General features: G+C 39.7%; 1 long non-coding RNA gene across 1 annotated transcript; it reads left to right on the plus strand.

Annotated features, from left to right (window-relative positions):
- Window positions 1–19,989: 19,989 nt before the first annotated feature.
- LOC145119008 (uncharacterized) lies at window positions 19,990–21,111 on the plus strand. Its single transcript, XR_013713593.1, has 2 exons — window positions 19,990–20,224; window positions 20,345–21,111. It is a non-coding gene; the product is annotated as an uncharacterized LOC145119008 (long non-coding RNA).

A 21,111-nucleotide genomic window follows, 5' to 3' on the forward strand; every position in this document is an offset into this window, starting at 1 on the left:
GTGAGAACGCAACAATTATTTTCATATATAGAATTCTCTTACGTTGAATCCTTTCAACATAACATTCATATATCTTTTTGACCAAATTTGATAAAAATTTATCGATCTAAACCTTTAGATTTGAAACGAAGTATAATATTCTCTCCCTTGATTATAGCAAAACAACTTTTCAACCTATGCAACTTTGCAAAGTGAAACTTTTGTTTTCTATAATTAATATTGCTAACTTGCAATAATAATCATGATCCCACTAACATGATGATTATATCCATACCAGCATAACATTTATGCTCCCAGTAGCTTTGACACGTATTCAGAAAACAGTTGGACTTTTAAAACACAATACTTATTGACTTTCCAAAGTTCATATTTCCAATACGATGTGCTTCGATAAGCCTTTATCTAAGCTTCTCAAATTCACACACCTTTCCTTAGATAGCTCACATGTGTGTCTAAACTAATTGAGAACTTATATTACTAAGTCCTAAATGTTCAGACTAACTGCCAAATCTCACAATCTGAACTATGAAGAGGGATGCCGTAATCATAAACGAATTTGAGAATGCAAGTTACATAATCGCTATCTCCTTAAAATCTCTCTTAGTGAAAGCCTTTCCTCACAATCATTTTCATGAAGGAGAGAAACCTTATGACACTTAGATTTTATGGTTCATGTGTTCCTATCCATGCAAATTTGTCATAAGCATAATCGTAAGATAATGTTTGTGACAAATTCAACCTCTTATGGACAGAACTTGTTCATTCTTAATTCTTGCCATCAAGGGTCCCACCATTGCTTCCAAGTTATTTAGCAGCTCACCTATGCCAGTCAATGTACTTTCATTGATCAAGGTGTTTGCCCTTATGCATTCAATTGAGAACTCGTAGAACTCATATGCATAATCACTCAACTGGATTGGCACAGAAATAAAATTTTGTCAACACGATAGGTTACAATCCTCAAGTCGTGTGCTAGTGTTTAATAGGTTTACTTCTTGATTTGTTCTTGAAACTTTTCAAGATCTTTAGACTCCCACTGACCTCTTGACATATAAGATTCTCTTATCAAGAAACATTTCTTAACAAAACAAATATTCAAGAGTCAGTGTGTGTCTTTATCAAGACAAACCTACACACAATTTGGTACTAGTTGGTCTTTTGTCTTATCCAAGACATCACAACTTACCAAAATGTGCTAGTGTAAGAACATTCCTACTTAAGATTATGTCACTCAATTTACAATCTTGGAGTATGACTCTAAGAATTGATTTTGGTACGAAGTACGATTCATCTTCTTGACTTAACCATTTCAACAATTCCCATTCCCCTTCTTAGTCATACTAATACACCAAGATGTCCTTAGAGGATGAATTGTAATATGGTTCTTATAATCTTTAAGATGATAAAAAAACACGATACAAAAGTACTCTCCCTTCTTCTTAGATTGGAGAACCTTTTATCTTTCTGCCTAATTGTTTCTTCTTATTCGTTCTGCCATTTATTGAAACTTTTCAATGATTCAAAATTACACTTAATCTTGTAAGCACAATCACGTTTACTAGACTTTTAGTAAATCATGACGAATAATCTTATTGTTATTTATGGTGGACTTGACCAGTGCACAACATTGTGAACTCGATCTCGTAGTCCTTCACTTGACTCTTTGTCAAGGAATTGGCCTTAAAATTTCTAAGTACCAAGATTTCCATAAATCACATGATTCAAATCATATGATTCCAAGCTTCTGTTCAATTGAAACTTGGGCGATAGGAATCTTTCCTTACTTATAAAATCACGACGCTACCATAAATAACATAACTACGAATCATATCCACTTAATATTGCTTATAATAGAAACACACATACATCAATTTTCACAATTACCATTGCAAGGAAATATAAATAAGATAAAATCAAAATTTATTTTATTGCGGAAAAAATATATCCTTACAATGCAAACGAAAACTATGCTATTACGTATTCCTAAGCAATCTATCATAACTCTAAGCAGCAGCTCAAAAATGTGATCATTGAATCCATGCGATCGTAATCCATTTCTTCGCGATCAGACTCTGCTCGCTCCTTCCTTTAAGCTTCCTGCCTTTTCTTCGATCCTTCAAAACATCAAAATGTAATCTTATCACATCATGTATTAAGAATCTCCAAATAGGAACTTAATGGAGTTAGATAGTGGATTTTACCTAAAGCAAAGTCATACATCTTGACTCTCCCATCTCTTAGATCTCTCAGGTAGTCAGGGCAGCTTCGTAACCAATTCCCCTTCTTTTGGCAGTAAAAACATATGGACTCTCTGGAATGGCACACGGGACTATCTCAGACTCAGCCTTTCTCTTGCGTAGAGAAAACTTTTCTGGACTTCCAGTGTTACCATTACCCATAGAGGGTTGGGATATTGATTTACCAGACAAATTTGCTGACCAGTGCACCATATCATTTCTGATTCAGCAGCAATAAGCAAATAAGTCAAATCAATAAGGGTCATGTCGTGGTCCATCATATAGTACTCTCTAACGAACTTACCATATGATTCGGGAAGTGACTCAAGAACCAAGTCAACAGCCAAATTTCTTTAAACATCGACACCCAACAATCCCAATCTATCAATATGTAACCTTTTATCCAAGACATGAACACATATAGACTTTCCATTTTTGTGTCTTTTGCCAATAGGGCTTGAGTGACCTTGAACTTTTCAAGTCTTCGAATACGTGGGTCAGGGAGAATTATTGGAGGAGGTGGAGGAAATGAAGCATGATTTCCATTTCCACAATACAATCGTGGAACATCATCTTCACGTGGAAAACTTTTTCCAACGGATTTAGGAAGATCATAGTTGTCAGACTTTGACATCTATGAAACGGGATAAAATTCAAGTTTAGTTGATTGAGTCCTTAATAATACACCCAAATGAGATATTAAGGCTAGGACCCAACACAATATCTTACAAATTGGAAGAGGGATGCCGTAATCCAACTCGCAGAACATTTGAAGGTAGGTAAATGACGATTTACCAATTTCCACCATGAAAAACGAAAAGAAGGTTAAGTTTTAAATGAATTGAAACTCCTAGATCTTTTGAGATTCATTGAACTTTTCAACGTCATGTGTAATCTCGATTATGCCCTTCATTTGTGACTGGGATGCCGAGGATCACAAATAAGGTGTGAATAACCATGCGAATGTATGCGGTGCCCTCAATATTACAGTCACCTAATCGACGTGCCGGTTAACCACACACGCTCCATCGATCTATGACAAACATCGAGTCACCCTTCTCTACCAATGCCAAACCCAACTTAGTGTGCCGGTTAACCACACACGCTCCACTAATTTTCTCGACAAGGGTACAAAGTGTAATCTCATGGAATTGCATCGATTTCACTTTTTCCTAAAATAACTAAGATTTGGGAATTTAGTAAAACATTTAGTTACTTTAACATTCATTATACTTTTAATGAGGAGAGGGTTTGCCATATCCTACCCGTTCGGCTAACGACCCTCCACCAATCAACGAAGCGGTGGGTGAGAGTGGACACCCATTAAACGACCATTTTATAGGCCATAACCTTATACCCCCCCCCCCTTATAGATCGGCTTCGTGAATGAGGCCTACTAACGATATGACTAGCAGTTTAAGTTATACATATATAATATTATACTTTTGATGTTATATATAGTATGATGGTGTATTTTACACTTTTAAAATACTAGGTGGTTTAATTTTATAAATTACGCTTTTAATTAAATTAAATATAAACCATATCATTATGGATTTATTAACTCTCTTTTAATTATACCTTTAATTAACTTAATAAAACCATAAGGGTGTAATTTGAACTTTTTCAAAACTAGGGTTTTAGAATTTAAAATTTCAAAAATTAAACTTTTAATCAAAAATTTAAATTTCAGAACTTGAGGGCAAGTTTTGAAACATTTCAAAACATTTGGGTTTAGAATTTAAATATTTCAAAATTAAACTTTTAATCAAAAACTTAAATTCCAAAACTTGAGGGCAAGTTTTGAAACTTTTCAAAACTATCTAGATCAAATTACAAATAATTAAAATTAATCAAATAATTGGTAATTATCTAAATTTGACCTAATTAAATTTCTTACTAGATAATTCAAAACAAAAATTACAAATAATTAATATTTATCTTATAAAACAAGTAATTATCTTAATTTTGACAATTATCTATTATTTTGGTAAGGATAATCACCCCAAATTAATAAAAATCGGATTTCATCAATAAAAAACGTTTTTGGTAATTACCCCACAGCAAAATAGGTCAAAATCCCGAAAAATCTCGAATCTGATGCTCCGACTCGTCGAGCCAACAATGGACTCGTCGAGTTGCCTGTGAACTCGGCAAGTTCACCTATGGACTCGGCGAGTCCAGCCTCCAGATCCAAGAAATTTCGTTTTTCAGCTTTGAATAATCATCTATAGCATCAAATACATCAAACAAACAGCCTAGGCTCTGATACCACTGTTGGGTTTTGAGCACTACATCATTCCTATGGTGTACATGCAAACCCTAAAGCTTTGGATCTAGTTTGTCTAATGAACATGCAATAATCATCCAAAGTCATAAACCCTAGATCTAGCATGTGATAATCGATATTAACATAAGAATAGGGTTTAGATCTTACATTTGATTATTATGTAGTAATAACAATCTATTCCTTCTTGTAATTGGCTCCTGAAAGCTTAGTGTCACAAATGTCACACCTCTAATGGCTCACAAACACCAAGAGCAAGAGGATGACTTAGGAGAAGAGAAGGAGGCACCAAAATTCGTCCAAGAACCCTAAGGAATACTTAACCACGTTTTTGGTGCCCTAGGGGTCTTTAAATATGTGAGGCTATTAGGGTTTTGAACTAGGAAACCCTAATCTGACTGCTTAGGCCCTAAGCAGCCCACGGACTCCTCCTTTAGAGGCCTTGGACGAATTCTAATGGGTTTCCTCATAGATTTCGTCCACTCCATCCTCTATGGAGCCCATTAGCCCAATATCCGACTATCGCACAATTGACAGTTCTAGTCCCCTTTATTTAATTAATGTCTTTTAGCCACAAAATTAATTCTGATTAATTCTTGACTATTATTAATTAAATAATATGATTTCTCTCTTAATATATTATTCATATAATATATTAATAAATCATAATTATTCTCTTTTTCCATAAATCATCCTATCAAGTTGTTTTGGTGAAGGCAACCCAAAAGGACCATGCTCGCAATCGGGTCAAGTACATACCAAAATAGTTATGGGCTTAGACACTAATCCAACAGCCCATACTCCAAAAGACCAAGCTATGGGACCAAAAGATGCTAAATTCTTCCCTAAACCTAGATCTAAGCTTAGAATGAGCAAGTTTCAAACTTTATACCTCCAATGGGCTAGAAATGATGCACAACCTCTGGATCTACAAGCTTCTTCTTGTCCGTTGCTTCTCCTCAAGCCTCCTTCTTCAATATCACAAAAGGAACACCCAAAACTCTTTGTAATCTCAAGAATGCTCTTCAAGGTGGCCAGGGTTTCGAGATTAGCACAAAAGGCAATGGGGGCTAATAAGGTAAAGAGGGTGAAGGACTTGATGTGTTTAAATAGGGTGCAAACCCTAAAAATTAGGGTTTGCCCATGGCTCGCGTATGCCCCCGCGTATGCAGGGGACACCCCGATCCGTGCATAAATGGGAGTACGCCGTGCGTACCTTGTGTACGCCCAACATACTCCAGTCTAGTCCAAGGGTAAAAAGGAGTTTAAAGTAAGGGGGATTTTACCTGACGATTATGGGCGTTACACTCTAAATAGTCACCTTGATATTCCATGGATTTGGAGTTCAATGGCCATTGAACTCTTCAATGGGAACATATAAAGTTTTAAATTCTTAAAAATATACTATAAATTAACTTTTGTAATTTTCTATTGAACTTTGTAGAGTTCAATATATGCATTATAGAAAAAAAAAACTGATAGAGTTGTATAGAATTTAAAAAATTGATGTGACAATCCATTGAACTCTATGAAGTTCAATGCATTGTGGATGCCCTAATAAATAATGATGTTACCATAAGGGTTTGAAGAACTTCCTGATGTCATCTCATACTAGAAAATCATGATTTTCTAACGGAAGAATCCGTCGTTAATGGCCCTTTACCGACAAATTTCTGACGGAATTCAAGCCGTCACATTTTTGCTCATGGGTAAATTGTGACGGATTACAGACAAAAATTTTCGTCAGAATAAACAGAAACGTGTTCATTTTTATGAGTTGTACCGTCTCAAACCCAAAAACGTATTCATTTTAACGAGTTGTAATGTATGAAACCCAAAAACATATTCGTTTTAACCAGTTGTATTAAACCTAAAAACACGTTTTAACGAGTTGTACCGTATGCATGTAAAGTTGTACTCGTTCAACCAGTCCAAGAACCGGAAAAACCCAGACGTGGACACAGACCTGGACCTGGATCCGGTAAGCCTCGTCCGGTCCGGTCCACGTTCCACAATACTCTCCGAAACAGTTCTAGTCCAAGAGCCGGTCCTGTCCGGTCCAAATGTTCACCCTAGCTATAATTGTCAAATATAAACCTATAAAATTTAGCTAGATTGTGCATAACACGACCTTTTGACTTTATTTGATCACTGTTTAGCATCCTCAATGTATAGTTTTATGTTGTCTTCACATCAACATGCGCCTCAATCAAAGACTACCGAAGTTTATTTGTGGTAAAGTTCATACCCTATAAACAAAAATGGAAAGTTAACTTGAAACTTTATATGCATATTCTATGCCAAATCCATAAATAAAATGTTAAATATGGTAGATTATTATGACAAAGAAAGTTCACATAAGCACTAAAGACAAGGGAAATATGAATGCAAACCTAAAAAGGTTGATATTTAGGTTTAGGGATATGCATTTAACTATTAAGCAAACTAGGTTATAGCCCGTAGAATCCACAGTTGACAAAGTAAATAATATATAGACAATAAAAATCGCAATCATCAATCATATATTTTGTAACACCCGTTCCTTAGGTACATTTCCTTTTGATTTTAAATTTTATATTTTTGGGAGTTATGGGTCTACACAGGGCGTAGATGCCTAACTACACAGGGTGTTGTTCATTAAACAAGGCACAAGGGTTTATGCCTTACGCGGGGTGTAGCCCAGGTTACAATGGGCGTAACCGTGTAGGGCGTAATCCCTAATTATGGATTTTGAGCCCTATTCATTACTACAAAAATACTCTTTAATGACATGTGTTGCGTGTCGTAAAAGCCATAGATGACACGCAAATGCATGTCAAGGAAGGCCCAGTCATAAAGGAAGACGACACGCTTTTGCGCGTCGTAAACTTATGACGTGCATTTACGACACACATTGCGTGTCATTGAAGCCCCTGTCATAAAAGAATACTACACGCATTTGTGTGTCGTAACCTTACGACGCACATTTACGAATCGCCTTGCATATCATTACATCCCCTGTTATAAAGAAAGATGACACACATTTTTGTTTGTCATAATTTTAAATGTTTTAAAAACTATATATTTTGATAGATTTAGTAATTTTCAAATTAAATAACACATTAAAAGTCTTATAATACAAAATAAAATACCATAAATCAGAAAGATAATTCATTTCACTAATATGTCAAATACAAATAATCATTCCAATAGTAACTAAATGTAATACATTGATAATATTGCATAATATTTATTATAGAAAAACAAAACATGTACAACATTAAAAGGAACTCGTGAATAATTTCTCAGTTGACAATCTCCATGGCAACTTTAAGCCTTGCAACCTCACTACTTGAAGATACATAACCTCAACTAGTATCGACTGTTTTTCTACAAGTCTCCTGCACTTGGGGACATAAAATGAGTTATGTAGTTAAAAAAAGTAAATTATGTTTTTCCAAGTCAAATCAATTAAGTATGCTGCTATTTCTTGCATTTTAACCAAAAAAGGCCTAAATGCATGAAATATCAACTTATTTTTGCAAGAAACAGCAAAGTACATTGTTATTTATTTCACTTGCCTAATGTGATAGGAATTGGCCTAATGTGACAGGAATTGGCCCTGAATGCTATTTTATATGTTTATTAAAATAATAAATCGATAACTTAGATAATAATTGCATTTTAAAGGTGAAGGTTACCAAGCAACAGAAAGCCAACTTGACTGAGTCAGATCTGTAACGCTTGTTCCAGGTATCATTTATTTCTCTAACATTTAGGGTTTTGGACTGGGACTCGACAAGTTGGGGAGCTCCAACTCGTCGAGTAGGGATCATTATGGATGCAGGATGAAGGGTCTACTCGACGAGTTGGAAGGCCCCAACTCGACGAGTAGACGTTGGAAAGGAAAACCCTAATTTTCCGGGTTTTGCACCCTATATAAAGAACTTATGGCTCATTTGTGGCCTCCCTCATCGTCCTTACAGTCCATAGAAACCCTAGTTCGAGCCTTATACCTTCTTGAGAGTGTTTGAGAGCCTTGGAGAGTGATTTTGGGGTGATTATGAAGGAACTTGGAGCTTGAAAAGGTTGGAGTAAAGGGAGAAGCAGTAGATCCAACATCTACTTTGTTTTGGAAACCATCTTGAGGTATAAAGTTGATACCTTGACCTTGTATTGCTTAGATCTCCTCTTATGATAGAATATGGTCACTTTTGGTGCATAATGGATTCATTCTCGGATATGGACTTGTCATGAGAATAGGGTTTCAGATCTGGAGATCTCTAGGCCTCCATGGACATAAAGTTGCCCACTTTATATAGTCTTGGCCCTTCTCCATGCCCTAAACCTTTTATTAAACTTAGTTTTAGTGTTTTAGCCTCTTGAGGCCTTGCATGCACGTAAAGTTAGCAACTTTACGTGGTATTTCAGTCCTAAGGGACTGGATCTGGAGTTTAGGGCTTTAGATTCGACTGGAAGGGGCTGAATACGTTAAGACATGGAAAACTCGATGAGTTGCCCTGACAACTCAACGAGTTGGATAGGGTTTTCCCGTCTTCTGGATACAGAGCGAACTCGGCGAGTTGATAAGATAACTCGGCGAGTTGGCTAAGGTTTTTCCCAGTTTGCTGAATACAGAAGGAACTCGACGAGTTGCTAGATGCACTCGACAAGTTGGGTCAACATGGACAGTTGACCTTGACTGTTGACCATGGTTGACCAAGGTTGACCTTAAGGATATCTTTGGTATTTCGGGATTTTGACAAGTTAGTCACATGGTGTTTGTAGGCAGTTGAGTTGGAGCTGTGGATTGGGTTTGACTTTTACCGGTTCAGCACTTCGTGAGAGGTGAGTCTCTTCACCATACCAATGGGTCTAAGGCACCAAGGCCAGCCCATTTTATGGTACGTGGATTATTAGTTGATAATGTGGTATGTGATATGACATTTGTATGGAAGACCCCGGGGGGTTCCCCTGGCAGTAGATTAAGACCATGTGGGGGTTCCAATGGCATTTGGTATAAGACCTTGGAGGGTTTCCATGGTATTCTAGTATGTTTGCATGTTTATCTTGTATGATATTATTGGTTAGCTAAGACCATGTGGGGGTACCCATGGAAGTTAGTGAAGATCATGTGGGGGTTCCCATGGCAGGTAGCTAAGACCACGTGGGGGTTCCAGTGGCAGTTAGAAAAGACCATGTGGGGGTTCCCATGGCAGATAGCTAAGAACACGTGGGGGTTCGAGTGGCACTCGGTGTAAGACCTTGGAGGGTTTCCATGGCGTCCTTATATGTTTTTTTGCATGACTTATGTGTTTTATGTAGCTGCTATAGCTAATTTGGATTATGTGATATGTGGATTGTGTGGGGTATTCTCTGGGGAACTCACTAAGAATTAGCTTATAGTTTGTTGGTTGTTTCAGGTACTTCAGAGCCTAAGGGCAAGGGCAAGGATTGATGGCGCGACATGCACTCTCCGACATTTTATATGGGGATACTCTGATATTTTGAATAAAATGTTGTTGTTATCGATTTCGAAAACAATTATCATTAAGATTTCATATTTTATAGGAATGGTTTGATTTATTAAAAATGAAAATTTTATTTGGAAATTTGGGTCGTTACAAGTTGGTATCAGAGCCTTGGTTTGAGGGATTCAGGCACACTCTCGGGTGTGTCGGGACTCAAACTAAGGAAATGGTAAAATTGTTTTCAAAAATCAGTTAAGAACTTCTTAAAATGGAAAAGGGAGAGTGCAATGCGCGTGGTCGGCCGAGCTCAAGTAAGTGGTTCCCCAATATGTTAGCCATGTTGTATTGATATTTGGATTATGATAGTCGGATGGATTTTGCTATGTGTATGCTTTAAAAAAATTGTATACGGTTAGGATGTTATAGCCTTAGAATGATTGATTTGGCCTTATTTTCTGCTCCTTGTCTGGTTGTGGTCCTAGGGTAGAGTCTGTTATTCGAAAGTCTATTTGATCCTGTTTTGTGTATAATTTGCATGCATAGGGCAAACTGTTATGATTGATTTGAGTTCTAATTTGATGGGATTGAGCAAATCTTAGGATAGCCTAGGATTTGAATTATGTAGTAGCCCGTGAGATATGTTTTGCTTTGGGGAAGGTACATGTAGGTGTGGAAGGTAGTATTGGGCCCGTACTACTGAAAGCACAGGATATTTACCCGAACTAATGTTAGATTTGGAAGCTCTAAGGAGAACCGGGGTGGAGGGATCCCCTTTCTTGGATATTTGATCATTCTGTCTTATGGTATTTCAGATCATAATGGTGGAGGCGCGGCATGGAGCAGGGGGATCAGGATCAGGATTCGGATTTGGGTCGGGCGACGGTACCGAGCCCATTGACGAGAGGCTGCGCGAGCTTATTGCAACCGAGGTTACGAGGGGCATCCTTGACGCTACCCCAATGATTTTTGGCACAGTCAAGGAAGGGATGATGGAGATCATGGAGGAGCGGCTCAGGTCTTTCCGAGCCGAGATTGTTGCAGGCCAGGTTGGGGCCCGAACCCCCTCATTCAGGGGGTTCAAGGCGTGTGGAGCGCCTGAGTTCTTCGGGGTCAGGGACCCCATAGCTAGTCGACGCTGGGTGGAAGACATGGAGAATGCCCAACGCACAAGCTTTTCCCTTAATGCGGCAAAGGTAGGATTTGCCTTGTTTATGTTGAGGGACCGAGACAGGGATTGGTGGGAGGAGGTGACTACCCAGGTGGGAGTAGTCGGTGTGGCTGAGATTACATGGGCAGAGTTTTTCAAACGCTTTGATTGGGAGTTTGCACCATCTATTGAGGTGCAACAGTTAGCGAGGGAGTTCCAGGAGCTCCAGCAGACCACCGAGACTGTGGCGGAGATCACCGCCAAGTTTCGGGAACGAGCACTGTTGATCCTGCAGTATACTGCGGATGAGGATATGAGGAGGACGAGGTATAATTCCATGCTGAGGGATGATATCCGTGAGTTCGTGAGCTTTACAGGGTGCAAAACCTTGAATGAGATGGTGGAGAAGGCCCGGAAGCGGGAAATGGAGTTGAAGCTTCGCACCAAGCGGAAGCCAGAGCAGGTTCAGACAGCTGTAGGTCAGACTAAAAAGCCTAAGACCTCGGATTCTTCTGGTAGGGGCAGCAGGGCCGTGGCCGGTGTGCCAAATATGGGAGATCGCATGGTGGGGTTTGTCGGGTATCGGGCCCAGTGTGTTATACGTGTGGTCAGCCAGGCCACGTGAGCATGGATTGCCCCAAGAAGGGCTTGATTTGTTTCCACTGCAACCATACTGGCCATAAAAAGACCAATTGTCCGAGGTTATAGAGAGGATCACTGATGGCCGCCCTGCTAAGGTGGATACTCCTGCGGTGAAGAGCCACACATTTCAGTTGACTACCAAGGAGGCTCGGGCAGCGCCCGATGTCGTGGCTATTACGTATTTTATTTTTCCCGCTTGATATTGGTTTGTATTTCTTATGTGTGTGTGTGTGTATATATATATATATATATATATATATATATATATGTGTGTGTGTGTGTGTGTGTGCTCATGTATAGGGACCTTTATGGTCAATGGTATGTCGGCCCACGGTCTTTTCGATTCGGGAGCTACCCGATCATTTGTATCTCTTGCCCTTAGCAAGAAGTTCTGGGATGCTTTGGGAAATTTGGATTCCCCGCTTGAGGTTGAGATTCCTGATGACCGCACGGTGAGTGCTACGAGGGTATATCGGGACTGTGTTCTGAATGTGTTTGGGGAGAGGTTTCGGGTTGATCTGGTACCAATACCGTTGCGAGGACTGAAGGTAATCATTGGGATGAACTGGTTGGGGGCCAATGGGGCCATGATAGATTGCGAGCGCCAGCTAGTGAAAGTTCGAACCCCAAGTGGGGGAGAACTGGTTATTCATGGAGAGAAGGCCTCGCAGGGGCCAACCCTCTGTTCGGCTGCGAGAGCGAGGAGACTTCTCCATCAGGTTTGTTTGGGATTTTTGGCATACATCTCGGATACGAGGGTTGAGACCCCGAAAAATTTGGATAGTGTACCGGTTGTACGAGATTTCCAAGATGTCTTTCCCGAGGAGTTGCCTGGGGTGCCTCCGGAGAGGCAAGTAGAGTTTCGCATTGATTTGGTGCCGGGTGCCGCTCTGATAGCTAAGGCACCGTACTGGCTAGTTCCGCCCGAGATACAAGAGCTGTCTACACAGCTTCAGGAGCTGCTAGACCGAGGGTTTATTCGTCCGAGCAGTTCCCCGTGGGGAGCACCGATCCTGTTTGTGAAGAAGAAGGACCGGTCACACAGGATGTGTATTGGTTATTGATAGTTGAACAAGCTAACGGTGAAAAACCGTTATCCGCTCCCGAGGATCGATAATTTGTTCGATCAGCTGCAGGGGGCGTCTTGGTTTTCCAAGATTGATCTTCGGTCGGGGTACCATCAGATGAGGATTAGGGATGAGGATATACCAAAGACAGCTTTCAGGACTCGGTACGGACACTATGAGTTTGTGGTTATGTCATTCAGGCTCACCAATGCCCTAGCAGCGTTCATGGATCTCATGAACAGGGTGTGTAGGCCAATGTTGGATCGATCGGTGATCATTTTTATTGATGATATCTTGGTCTATTCTAAGACCAAGGAGCAGCACGAGCAGTACCTAAGGGAGGTGTTGGAGACACTGAGGACGGAAAGGCTTTACGCCAAGTTCTCAAAGTGTGATTTCTGGTTTCGAGAGGTGCAATTTTTAGGGCATATCATCAACCAAGAGGGTATTTTGGTGGATCCAGTCAAGATTGAGGCAGTGATGCGGTGGGAAGTGTCGAAGAATGCATCTGAGATCCGTAGTTTCTTGGGTCTAGCAGGGTACTATCAGATATTCATCCAGGATTTCTCCAAGATCGCCGTAACGTTGACTCGTTTGACCAAGAAGAATATGACTTTTCGGTGGGGCTCGGACCAGTAGTTGGCTTTCGAGACCTTGAGACAGAGGTTATGTGAGGCCCCGATTTTAGCACTACCCGATGGGTTGGATGATTTGGTGGTGTATTGTGATGCGTCTATCACAAGGTTAGGTGTTGTTTTGATGCAGGGGGCATGTGATCGCGTACGCCTCGAGGCAGTTGAAGCCTCATGAGGCGAACTACCCCACTCACGACCTGGAATTAGGGGCAGTGGTCTTTTCCCTCAAAATTTGGAGGCATTACTTGTATGGAGTTCGGTGCACTATCTTTACTGATCACAGAAGTTTGAAGTATTTGATGGATCAACAGAACTTGAACATGCGGCAGAGGAGGTGGTTGGATGTACTGAAGGATTATGATTGCGAGATCTTATACCACCCTGGGAAGGCCAATGTGGTGGCCGATGTTTTGAGCCACAACGCGGCAAGTACTCCTATTAGGGACGTGTGATTGATGATGACAGTTATCTCTCCATTGTTGGATATGATCAAGGAGGCCCAGGTGGATGGTTTGAAGAAAGAGAACTGGAAGATAGAGCGGATTCGGGGTCAAATTCCCTTGTTTGTTCGGGATAGTCGACGTCTTCTGACACAGCGTGGCCGGGTGTGGGTACCAGTATCCGGTGGAGTGAGACAGAAGATCTTGGAGGAGCCACACAAATCCAAGTTCTCTATTCACCCGGGGGCCACAAAGATGTATATGGATCTGAGGTTTAGTTCTAGGTGGCCCTGCATGAAGCAGGAGATTGCGTGGTTCGTGGAGCGGTGCTTGACCTGCAGGAAGGTCAAGGCCGAACATCAAAGGTCTCACGACAAGGTTCAGCCGTTACCCATTCCTATGTGGAAATGGGAAGAGATCACCATAGACTTCATCACAAAGTTACCGAGGGCGGCGAGGGGTGTAGACTCCATTTGGGTCATTGTGGATAGATTGACGAAGAGTATCCATTTTATTCCGATCCCCGAGAATATCTCTGCTGAGAAATTGGCAAATATTTATGTGTGAGAGGTGGTGGTCAGACACGGGGTGCCAGTGTCGGTGGTCTCCGACCAGGAAGTCCGTTTTACATCCAGATTTTGGAGGAAGTTCCACGAAGAGTTGGGAACACAGTTACATTTCAGCACTGCGTACCACCCCCAAACAGATGGCCAGAGTGAAAGGACAATCCAGACACTCGAGGATATGCTTTGGGCATGCGTGCTGGATTTTGGAGGGATTTGCGATACATACCTCCCGCTAACAGAGTTTTCATATAACAATAGTTATCATGCTAGTATCGACCGACCCCCGTTTGAGATGTTGTATGGTCGGAGGTGTAGGACCCCAGTTTGTTGGGGTGAGGTTGGACACCGAGTCATGGGAAGCACCGAGGTGGTGCTCAAGACTAACGAGTTGATTCAGCAGGTGCGCGACCGGCTGCGAGTCGCACAGAGCCGTCAGAAAATTTATGCTGACCGGCACCGATCGGACCTCGAGTTTCAGGTAGGAGATTTCGTCTTGCTGAAAGTGTCACCATGGAAGGGTGTCATTAGGTTTCGGAAGAGGGGCAAGCTAGGGCCCCGATATATTGGACCATTCAGGATTACTGCCCGAGTAGGCAAGGTGGCTTACCGTTTGGATCAGCCGGACGAGATTAGCCAGATTCACAACACCTTCCACGTGTCTCAGCTTCGGAAGTGTGTCACAGACGAGGCCGCGGTTATTTCTTTGGACGACATTCAGTGGATGAGAGCCTGAACTACATTAAGAGGCCCGTTGCGGTTCTGGAGAGGAAGACTAAGGTCCTTCGTAATAAGGAAGTGAAGCTAGTGAAGGTGCAATGGCAGCACCGGAAGCGCTCGGAATGGACATGGGAGCCGGAGGATGAGATGCGGGAACATTACCCGAATTTGTTCGCGACCACAGACTTCAAGGAAGGAGTCTAGTTCAAGTGGGGGGGATTTGTAACACTTGTTCCAGGTATCATTTATTTCTCTAACATTTAGGGTTTTGGACTGGGAAACGACGAGTTGAGGAGCTCCAACTCGTCGAGTAAGGATCATTATGGATGCGGGATGAAGGGTCTACTCGATGAGTTGGAAGGCCCCAACTCGACGAGTAGACGCTGGAAAGGAAAACCCTAATTTTCCATGTTTTGCACCCTATATAAAGAACTTATGGCTCATTTGTGGCCTCCCTCATCGTCCTTACAGTCCATAGAAACCCTAGTTCGAGCCTTATACCTTCTTGAGTGTATGTGAGAGCCTTGGAGAGTGATTTTGGGGTGATTGTGAAGGAACTTGGAGCTTGAAGAGGTTGGAGTAAAGGGAAAAGCAGTAGATCTGACATCTACTCTGTTTTGGCAACCATCTTGAGGTATAAAGTTGATACCTTGACCTTTTATTGCTTAGATCTCCTCTAATGATAGTATATGGTCACTTTTGGTGCATAATGGAGTCATTCTCGGATTTGGACTTGTCATGAGAATAGGGTTTCAGATCTGGACACCTCTAGGCCTCCATGGACATAAAGTTGCCCACTTTATCTAGTCTTGGCCCTTCTCCATGCCCTAAACCTTTTATTAAACTTAGTTTTAGTGTTTTAGCCTCTTGAGGCCTTGCATGCACGTAAAGTTATCAAATTTACGTGGTATTTCAGTCCTAAGGGACTGGATATGGAGTTTGGGGCTTTAGATTCGACTGGAAGGGGCTGAATACGTTAAGACATGGAAAACTCGACGAGTTGCCCTGACAACTCGACGAGTTGGATAGGGTTTTCCCGTCTTCTGGATACAAAGCGAACTCGGCGAATTGATAAGATAACTCGACGAGTTGGCTAGGGGTTTTCCCGGTTTGCTAAACATTGAAGAAACTCGACGAGTTGCTAGATGCACTCGACGAGTTGGGTCAACATGGACAGTTGACCTTGACTGTTGACCTTGACTTTCACCATGGTTGACCTTAAGGGTATCTTTGGCATTTCGGGATTTTGACAAGTTAGTCACATGGTGTTTGTAGGCAGTTGAGTTGGAGTTGTGGATTGGGTTTGACTTTTACCGGTTTAGCACTTCGTGAGAGGTGAGTCTCCTCACCATACCAATGGGTCTAAGGCACCAAGGCCGGTCCATTTTATGATACGTGGATTATTAGTTGATAATGTGATATGTGGTATGACATTTGTATGGAAGACCCCGGGGGGTTCCCGTGGCAGTAGATTAAGACCATGTGGGGGTTCCCATGGCATTTGGTATAAGACCTTGGAGGGTTTCCATGGTATTCTAGTATGTTTCTATGTTTAGCTTGTATGATATTCTTGGTTAGCTAAGACCATATGGGGGTTCCCATGACAGTTAGTGAAGACCATGTGGGGGTTCCCATGGCAGGTAGCTAAGACCACATGGGGGTTCCAGTGGCAATTAGTAAAGACCATGTGGGGGTTCCCATGGCGAATAGCTAAGACCACGTGGGGATTCCAGTGGCACTCGGTGTAAGACCTTGGAGGGTTTCCATGACGTCCTTATATGTTTGTATGCATGACTTATGTGGTTTATGTAGCTGCTATAACTAATTTGGATTATGTGATATGTGGATTGTGTGGGGTATGCTCTGGGGAACTCACTAAGCATTAGCTTACAGTTTGTTGGTTGTTTCAGGTACTTCAGAGCTTAAGGACAAGGGCAATGCTTGATGGCGCGGCATGCACTCTCCGACATTTTATATGGGGACACTCTGATATTTTGAATAAAATGTTGATGTTATGGATTTCGAAAGCAATTGTCATTAAGATTTCATATCGTATGGGAATGGTTTGATTTATTAAAAATGAAAATTTTATTTGGAAATTTAGGTCGTTACAAGATCACAGCTCCTGTATATATTATGTTTTGGAAATATGGATTAAGATCAAAACATTTTGTAATTTAACAAAAACTCAACCATCTTATTGCATATTTTGCTCCTAAATGGAACGTTGTTGCATAAATGCTCATTTACCTCTCTACACATTTACATGTTAATTGACATTTAACAAAAGAACATATTGTTAATAACTACCTATCGGTGTACGAAAAAAACAATAGATTTTTTTATATTTTTTATGTAAGTAAATGACGATAAATATACATTTAGGGAATATGAGTCATCGCCTACCCAAGCAGTAGATGAAACGCCCGCAGATTCGGGTTAGTCAATTTAAAAACAATTAGCATCAAAAAACGAATTTTTGATAGAAGATTATTTAGAGTAAATAATATTAACCAAATTATAGTATATGTACGGAGTTTGTTGCAGGGGCATAAAGATAGACTTCCCTCATAGTATATATGCTTTTAGAGTTTTAGTTTTCAATTTCCAAATAATATTTTAGAATATTATTAAGCTTTTTGGTTTTAGTCAATGTCAGGTATTCCTTTGAACAAGGGCTTATGCACTATGAGTTACTAGAAGGTAACTTCGGCAGCATCAGGACTCATATTTTGTGCGTTATATTAACCGGTAATTCAAATTAAAATATCAATATATCAAAATATCAAAATAAAAGGTGTATTTTGTTTTAAGACGTGTAAATCATTATCATTTATTATACAAGTGGATGTATACAAATGGAAGCGTACAACCTTTGTGTTGAATGGATGGGAAGACATTCATTAAGCATTTTTATTTTTGTCACATCAAAACTTTTATTAATTAGTGATTATGTATCGAGTAGTATTTTATGTTTAATTTGTAGCAACTTTTGATTTTGAAATATGTATCTTTTGATGTATTGGATATTTCTTTAAGTTTTTATAGTACTCTGTTACTTTTGGTTTTAAATTAATTTTTTTTATAAATTGATATAAATAGTAAACTAAATAAACAAAATTTATTGAATAATGGTACGGAACAATTTCTATGCAAGCTCGGCCATAAGCGGGTGCGGGGTGTGCAACTGCATAGGGCCCCAAAAAAATTAGGGCCCGATTTTTGGCAAAATTATATATTAATCATATAAAGTTATTTTAGTTCAACCCGTAAATTGGCGCTGGTTATGCTCATTTCTATCCGTCGAGCAATGGTCGAATCTTGTTTCCAACATTCTATTGCATTGTTTTTTATGAATCAGTTTTATGTTTCTTTTCAATTTTCATTAATGAGTTCCAGCTTTTTTTTTTCACTAGAAGGCTAAAACCCACTATTAATCCATTAAGGCTTGTCCATTAAGATCACATTGGCAATTAAGTCCATTAGTAACTTAGTCTACTTAAATCAATTGGCGGTTCCTTACCTCACGCCCGATTAAGATCACATTGGCAATTAGGCATCAACATTTAATCCTTATTCCCATTTTGTTTCTTAATCGGCAATTAGGCATCAACATCATCAGGTAATGCAAGTTGTTAGTTGTTTCTTATTTGTTTAGCCTTTATTTCTATGTTATTTTCGGAATTACTTTTTACTTCATTATTTGTTTAACATTTTAACTCCTTTTTGAATCATAGTTATTGGTATATTATTTTCAGAAATTATGTATCGTAAGTATCTATCTAGTTGTGAAAAAACATAAAAATAGAAAATGAGAGTCTCATTGTATATGTAACTATGTAAAATAATACATTGTATTAATGAACTTTTCTTATATAAATAAAAAATATATTTAAGGGCCCATTTATTTACTTTTCGCACAGGGCCTTTAAAATCAACCGACCGGCCCTGTTTCTATGGTATTGGCTACGAAAAATTGTTACAGAATTTGCTATGGAAAAATCGGTACGGAATTTGCTACGGAAAAATTATTGTGGAATTGGCTACAGAAACACTGTTACGGAATTGGTTACGGAATTTGCTACGGAAAAATCGTTACGGAATTTGATACGGAAAAATCGCTACGGAATTGGTTACGAAAAAATTGATATGGAATTTGCTACGAAAATATTATGGAACTCAAATTGCAACGAAATAGATGTCGTAGAAACTGTCATAGTAAAATAGCTACGAAATTATAATTTCGTAGCTAAACATTTTGCTACAAGAAACAAAGCTACGGAGTCTAATTGAAAATTTATGTAGCAAATTCCGTAGTTAATCAGCTTTAGCTACGGAAATTTAGTTTTTTGCTATGGAATTTTTCCATAGCCAAATTGAAATTTTCTTGTAGTGATATCACATATATTTCCTTAAGAACAAGTTAAAAAATATGGTACGCCAAATGATAAGGTGTTGTACAGGGAGGTTTTTATTGCAATTTGAATAATTGGCAGCTTACAATGTGTTCATGATACTATTTGGCAGACTTGGTCACTTGGTGAAACTATATTCACTGTGAAATCATGTTATACAAATGATTGGTACCAATTACCAAAAATGTAGACGACAACAAAAGTTGGTTTTTTACAGAGTGAATCATATTTCTTCATTTGTGCAAGTAAAAAAGACAAAAGTACAAAATGTAGTTGACTTAGTGGTAAAGCTTACCTTGTAACAGAAGTGCATTGTTTGAGTTTTTACATGTTTGCTTATTATATTTCTTATCTTTTAGCTTGGATACTTATTTGGCATTGTATCAATGTATCCCCATGTTGTCATTTATATTGCTTATTATATTTCTTACCTGTCGCTTCATTTGCTAGGGTTTCAACAATCGAAAGCCACCACCAACTATTTCCTTTTCCCCCACACACCAGCAAAGAACTTCTTCTACAACCGATTGGTCGGAAAACGAGATTGAAGCTCATGACCTTGCTTCTATATGGGCATGTCAAGAAACGATTCCAGTAAATATATTGGTTTAAGCCTTTCAGGTATCTCACGTTTCTCCACCCTCCCCTCTCCTTTTTTTCTCCCTTTGTCTCCCTGGTTTAAGAAAACAAATACGCAGTCGCCACAATTGGGTTTTTTGAAGTGTTTTGTTGGTTTAACAGATGTCGAGGGCCGATGTGTACATCACCATCATCAATTACCATTACCATCAAATGTTTCTTTCTCCGTTCATCTTTCTCTCTTTAAAAAAGACATAATTTTGCCTACTAAAATGCAACAGCAGCCCATCACCTGATGACATAACAGTCACCACATCTAGCCCCAACCCTTAAATGACCTTACGCAACTACCCTTCTCCCCTGTTCTCACCTCTTTCGCAGCCCTAAATCACCGAACCAAACCACCATTTCCACCTTATAGCACCTGCTACAACCTTCTATCACCCTTAAATCACCTCCGCCGCCGCCACCTATAACGGCGCTTTATTATCTGAGAAGTAAATGTTTTAACATGCATAAAACTACTTCTATTGGTGTCAAAATTTATCATATTGGTTGCTTCTAATAAATGTTCGACCATTCTTCACAAGTTATAAGTGATGCAGAATAACTAATTCACTCCTGTGGTTAAAGAATATAGGGAAAGGGTTACTGTTGAATTGGTCGACCTGGTGTATTTTTTCCTTTTGCGTCCCTTAAAAGTGTGGGTGGGTTTATTTGGGGTCTTTTTGATGATATGTTATCTGCAGCTAGAGTGAATTTGGTGTGTGTGTTAATTCACTGGGTAGACATGTTTTAGGAGTTGGTTGCAGTTGACATCTCTTAGATTACAGGAAATATCTATGTTTTATCGGCTAATTTTATGGAAGGTTGACATGTATCAAGTTATTTGCTTGCAAAACTGGGTTTGGATGGCTTTAATTTTGGAA

The sequence above is a fragment of the Lactuca virosa genome, chromosome 6 (assembly GCF_052849685.1).
Source record: "Lactuca virosa cultivar CGN04683 chromosome 6, Lactuca_virosa_CGN04683_v6, whole genome shotgun sequence".
In the NCBI taxonomy this organism is placed as follows: Eukaryota; Viridiplantae; Streptophyta; class Magnoliopsida; order Asterales; family Asteraceae; genus Lactuca; species Lactuca virosa.